Source organism: Myotis davidii, unplaced genomic scaffold (genome assembly GCF_000327345.1).
Source record: "Myotis davidii unplaced genomic scaffold, ASM32734v1 scaffold663, whole genome shotgun sequence".
NCBI classification, from domain to species: Eukaryota; Metazoa; Chordata; class Mammalia; order Chiroptera; family Vespertilionidae; genus Myotis; species Myotis davidii.
In genome coordinates, this window is record NW_006295816.1 from 1,141,262 (window position 1) to 1,147,178 (window position 5,917).

At 54.1% G+C, this 5,917-nt stretch overlaps 1 protein-coding gene across 1 annotated transcript in view; it reads right to left on the minus strand.

The window, feature by feature from the left end:
• IP6K2 (inositol hexakisphosphate kinase 2) overlaps positions 1–5,917 on the minus strand; it is a 32,273-nt gene that overhangs the window by 20,424 nt on the left and 5,932 nt on the right. The window contains exon 2 of the mRNA XM_015568330.1: positions 836–840. The gene's annotated coding sequence lies outside the window, so the exon portion shown is untranslated. The remainder of the gene's footprint in view (positions 1–835; positions 841–5,917) is intronic.

Sequence of the window (5,917 nt, forward strand, 5' to 3'; positions counted from 1 at the left end):
GCCAAGAACTGAACCAGGAGGTTGAGGCGGCCCTTCCGCCCGAAGACGGCAGCCGGGCAGCCTTTGTTGCACTTCGTCTCCCTCCAGAGCAGCCCGGCGGGTGGGGGCGGGTGGGGCGGGGCAGCATAGACAATCGGCATCTCTCCACACCCCTTTCCTGCCTGTTCCTTAAGCGGAACCGTTCTTGCTCAACCCCACCCTCTCCGGCCTCAAGAACTCCCAGTGGCCCCCGCGCCGGCTCAAGGGTTGGGTTGGACGTGCAGCTGCTTGTAGGGAACACGGTGTTCCACCGGGGCAGGGGCGACCCTGGATGCCCCCCACCCCCACCCTCCACACCCACAGCCGGGATGTCTGCCCAGGGGCGGGGCTGACTGCAAATCATTCCTAAGAATTTTTTTTTTCCAGAACAAAAGGCAGGAAAATTACCAAGAAAAAGATCCCTCCTGGCCAGGGTGGAGGCGCTGGAAGCACACCCAGTCCCTGCACCAGCAGGCAGTGCGGGCGGGAGGGGGCACCCGGGAACCCCATTGGCTGGGAAGCCAGCCTGGTCACAGCAACACTCTTCTTTAATATTTTTATTGAATGCCTCTTGCACGCACCACACACTAGGGATGGAGGCTGCAACCCGGGCGTGTGCCCTGACCAGCCACCCAGCTATGCCGCCGGACTACACAACACCCTTACGGACCTTTCCTGCACGCTGTCAACCGGGCCTTGAACCAGTTCCCGGTCGCGGAGGCTAGGCCCTTGGTTATAAACTAGCTTTACCCATTTACCAGGGAGGAGGACAGCCCCCCTGGGAGCACAAGAGGGGAGACCGCTCCAGCCACTGGACCCCACCTCCCGACTGCATGCCAGGCAAAGCCCAGGGCAGGGGAATGGGCGGGGTGGCGGTGCCCACCCGTAACCCTGGCTCCTGGTTCCCAGAGCCAGCCAAAAAGAGGCTCCAACTCATCCTTGTGGGCTCCCCTCAGGCGAGCTGCATGAAACTGCCTTCAGTTCTGACGCCTGAGTTCAGGGCCTGGGGGTCACGTGCCCTCTCCCCGCTCAGCTCCGTTCTGGTTGGGAAAATGCTCTGGCTTCCCAAGCTGCCAGGGACAACCACCCCTTGTCTGGGCCCAGGCTTATTCCTGGGGCATCTGAGCCGGTGTAGCCTCACGGCTCACTCCGAGCTGAGGCTGGCAGCACAGCTCGGGGACAGGAGGCAGCGTCCAAGGTGACCCAAGGGGTGATCCACCTTGCCCCGGAGGGATGTACATCTGTCCAAAGGCCGCTTCCCTCCTGCCCTGCAGGCCGAGCCCAACCTCAGGTCCCTGCTCCTCGCCTGCCAGGACATGGGGATGTGCACTCATGTCCCCTCAGGCCCGGCCTTCCATTTTGAGAATGAAAATGTCCAGTTCACAGTAAGGAGGCTCAGATGTTATGCTGCAAATGTTGGTTTGCTTAGCTGGGGGTCTGGACTCTCGCTCTTCCTTTTCACCTGTTTACTAGAAAAAATACCAACCGCACACGCTTGCTGCCTCATCCTGGGCCTTGGAGGACTTGGCTAGGAGATGCTGGGTCCTGGCTTCCAGGAGAATACACAGTGACCTTTGACCCTCGGCTCAGTGCAATTCTGCAGAGGAGGACAGGGTGGGCCTGAGCCAGGAGGTCACGGGTTCCATGCCAGAGTGTGGGATTGACCCCCTGGAGGAAGTGTGTAGGAGGCAGCCGATCTCTCATTGATGTTACTCTCTCTCCGTCCCTCTCTCTAAGAATCAATAAAGCCCGGCCAGTGTGGCTCAGTGGTTGAACCTCGACCTATGAACCAGGAGGTTGCAGTTCAATTCCCAGTCAGGGCACAGTGGGGTGTGCAGGAGGCAGCCGATCAATGATTCTCTCATCATCATTAATGTTTCTCTCTCTCTCTCTCTCTCTCCCCCCCCTGTAAAAATCAATAAAAACATTAAAAAAATAATTCAGCAAGCCGGTTTGGCTCAGTGGATAGAGCGCTGGCCTGCGGACTGAAGGGTCCCGGGTTCGATTCTGGTCAAGGGCATGTACCTCGGTTGCAGGCTCCTCCCTGGCATGGGCCCTGGTCAGGGCTTGTGCAGAAGGCAACCAATCGGTGTGTTTCTCTCGCATTATTTCTGTCTTTCCCTCTCTCTCTAAAAATCAATGGAAACACATCCTCAGGTGAGGATTACAAAAACAATCAATAAAAAAACCACCACATAAAACAACATAAAAAGCCACTCACTCTCCCAAGGCCACAGCAGCCCAGAGAGAAGAGCAGCATGGCCCAGGGCAACAACAGGCTCATCCTTGAACTAGGAGCCTGGGGCTGCTGTCCGCTTCCGCCCAGAGAGATGGAGGGTAACAGCGCTCGAGGAAGGGCCCAAGGCTGCTCAGTGACTGCTGTACATCAGTCCCGATTCCAGGGGTGTCAATAGTGCGGAATGTCCATGGCAGGTCATCGAGATTTGTTCACTAAACAAACGAGCTGAGCCAGACCTAACTTCTGGCACCCTAATGCAGAACCTCGTTAACATGGTCTGAATTCACAGCTGGCTGTCCAGTACAGTCCTGGGTGACACACTACACTCTGTTTGCATATCCCCTAATTAGGTAACAGTACACACTCCTGGCCATCACCGGTGATGGGGCATCTGTCTGCAGGGAGGATGAGCAAGGGAAGCAACATTCACACTTACCATGATGCCTTGTGAAACCATTTCCTTAACCACGTTGTGACTGTTTTAATTCTGTTGTTATAAAACTGATGCAATAAGACAGCTGAGGATCCATTCAGGTAACTCTGATAGAACAAATCTCTAGCTTCCTGTCACAACATACACAGGAAGCAAAACCTCATGCGACGTCCACTCCTTAGGGCTGAGACTGCGGACAACATGATCTTGAGGCTGTCCTGGCATTTGTTTGTTTTTTCACAAACTGATTTTAGAAAGATGAAGGGAGATTTGTTCCACTTCTGTATGCATTCATCGGTTGGCTCTTCTAGGCGCCCTGACTGGGAATCAAAACCTCGGCACGTTGGGACTCTCCAACCACCTGACCTCCCGGGGCTGTCCTGGCATTTATCTATTATTGTAACACACGTCTATTGCTTTCCGAGAGGAAGGGAGCGGGAGAGAAACAGAATCATCAATGGTGAGAGAGAATCATGATCTGCTGCCTCCTGCACGCCCCACACTGGGGACCAAGCCCTGACCAGGAATTGAACCGTGACCTCCTGCTTCAGAGGTTGATGCTCAACCACTGAGCCATGCTGGCCAGGCTGCCTGACATTTCTTACCTGTTCATAGCAATACCACCACAAAAACCACAAAGGTCAGACCATATTTAAGTAATTAAAGTCTTGAAGCAAGGCCAGTTTGGCTTTGAGGGTTCAACTACCAGTTTCTGGGGCCCCACGTGGGTATTTTGTAGGGACACCCGCTATTTGGCCTTTGTACTGCCAGGTGTAGGTGAGATCACACTGGAACACGGTTTTGTGGTAGAATGAGCTCCTTTGGTGACCTGTGGGCACAGTGGCCTATCGGTCATTGCTGGCTCTGGTAGCCACGCTGCAAGAAGGAAATAAACAGTGTCATACTGAGGTGGCTTTGCTGGGCTCCATCGGGAGCACATCTTCCCGGGCAAGGGATGTGCGGGTCCCGGGGCACCCCATCCCCAGCAACTCAGAGCTGTGGTTCCTTTTATGTGTCAACTTGACTAGGCCCTGGGTGTCCAGGCATTTGGTCAAACATTATCTGGGCATTTTCTGTAAGAGTGACTCGAGATTACCATTTAAATCAATAGAGTCTGTCTCCCCAGGTAAGAGGGCATCCATCTGACTGCCTTGGAATGGGGACACCGGCTCTTCCTGGACATGGACCTGGGACAGCACTGGGAGCTGGTCCGTGGCGAAGTGGGCGCTGACATAGCAGCCTGGGCAGGGGCGGCACAGAGGTGAGGTGGGGCCCGGGGCACCGACCCAGCCTGGTCCCGGAGGCCAGGCCCCCTGCCAAATGAGTGACCGGATGGCCTGGAGCCCTGGAGCGAGAGGACAAACACAGGACACGGCTGCACTGTAAAGTCAGACAGACCTGCCGGCCTTTATTAACCAAGAGCCAAGCCACGCCCCAGGGCTTCCCTTTTAAAAACCCAACCTTGTTTATGGCAAACAGTGATTTAATTGTATTCAATACCATAGAGCAAGAATCAATCACTTCCAATCACTTCTTCTAAGATTAAAACACAAGAGTGAAACGGTTTAAAATAAAATTCTTCCCAATGATTTAAAAATAATTCCAATTGAAAGACATTTCAAACACCATGTATAGACTCAGGACCAAAAAGAGACTTTAAGACATTTTTACCTTTGAGGTAGCACAACAATGCTAAATTAGATTTCTTTTATTACATTGAGCTTTTAAGAAAATAATGAGGAATCTACCTTTTGCTCAAGGTGGGTGAAATGGTTTTCTGCAAATCCCCCAGGAGGTGACAGTTTTCTTTAAAAAACCCTTTTTAAGTATAAAGATAGCCCTACAGTGTGTAAAAGGAACCCCATGGAAGGCTGCTTCCCACAAAACAGACATCAGAATAGTCGAGGAACGTCAGCAGTCGAGACAGGAGGAGTCAGAGGTAACTGTAGTGAAAGAGCAAAACAACGTGTGTCCTGGCAAGACCGGTTTACAAGTGTGTGTCAAGAACAAAAATGCCAACTGAAAACAAGAGATAAAAGATGACATTCATGGGTCTTTTTCTCTGTGCAAAATGCTCTTGCAATGTCTCTAAAGGAGAGAGGGCTGTTGGCACAGACACGACATGGCCCTGCTGTGCCCGCACTGGTGCTCTGCCGCGGCGAGAACCTGGGTGGTAGGAGGGCCATTTCTTGCCACTTCTCTGCCCAATTTGCTCATTGAACTGCTCAAACCTCCGCCCTGGATTCTGAGAGTCCACAGCGATGACATGTGAGGACATCGAGCAGGCGTCGAACACATGGACCTTCCTTCAGAGAGCGGGTGACACACCGGGGCCAGAAGGAAGGATAACACTGCACCTCGAGGCTCTGGGAACATTCTCCACATCCGAAACCCATAACAGAGGGATCATTTCCCAACACACGCTCTGCCCCGAGGCTCAACCACCAGCGAAGGCCTTGCCCGGCAAGTGTGGGCCCGGAGCCAGGGCTGAACCTGGCTACCACCTGATTCCCACGCTGCACTGAGACTGGGACACGTGGGCCCCTGGCACCTTGGTCATGGCTCTGTCCCATTTCACTCACGCTGGTCCCTGTAAAGACTCCCTCCTTCAAGCCAGACCCCTAAGGGCCTGTATGCAGTGAGGGGCTAGGCTGGTGATCCATGTGGCAATCTGTGGTTAGAGCAGGGGGACTTAGCCCTGACGAGCTCTCTATAAAACACCAATCATGAGTGAGCCGGGGGCCGAGAGGCTTTTGTGAAGGGAAGACTGCACTAGAAGGGCAAGGGGGCAGGACGAGAAGGCCCCTCCCGAGCAGCCTGAAGGAGTGACTCTGGCATGGAGGTCAGTGCCCTGGCTCATGCTGGCCTGGCGGGTGGGGGGATGCAGAGGGGGCATCTGCTCAGTGTTTTAAGAGAGTCCTGACATAGTCTGGGGCCAGACTTCTGTGTCACTCCTGAAGCCCAACGTCCCTGTTACCTTTGCAAGACACTGGCGTGGTGTGGTTCTTGTCAGCTAAACTGCAAGATCCACTTTCTTAACTTATTTGCTAAGAAAGGATCCCCACAGAAAAGAGCCACCGTGAAAGGCCATGAGGAAAACCACGCGGCTTCCCACGCGAGCTGCCCGTGTTGGGGTATTAGCTGCAGCCTTTCGGGATCCCAGGGCGGCAGTGAGGCGGCCAGGGCAGCTGGGAACGCGCCTGCTGCTTCCAGCCCCGGAGCACGGC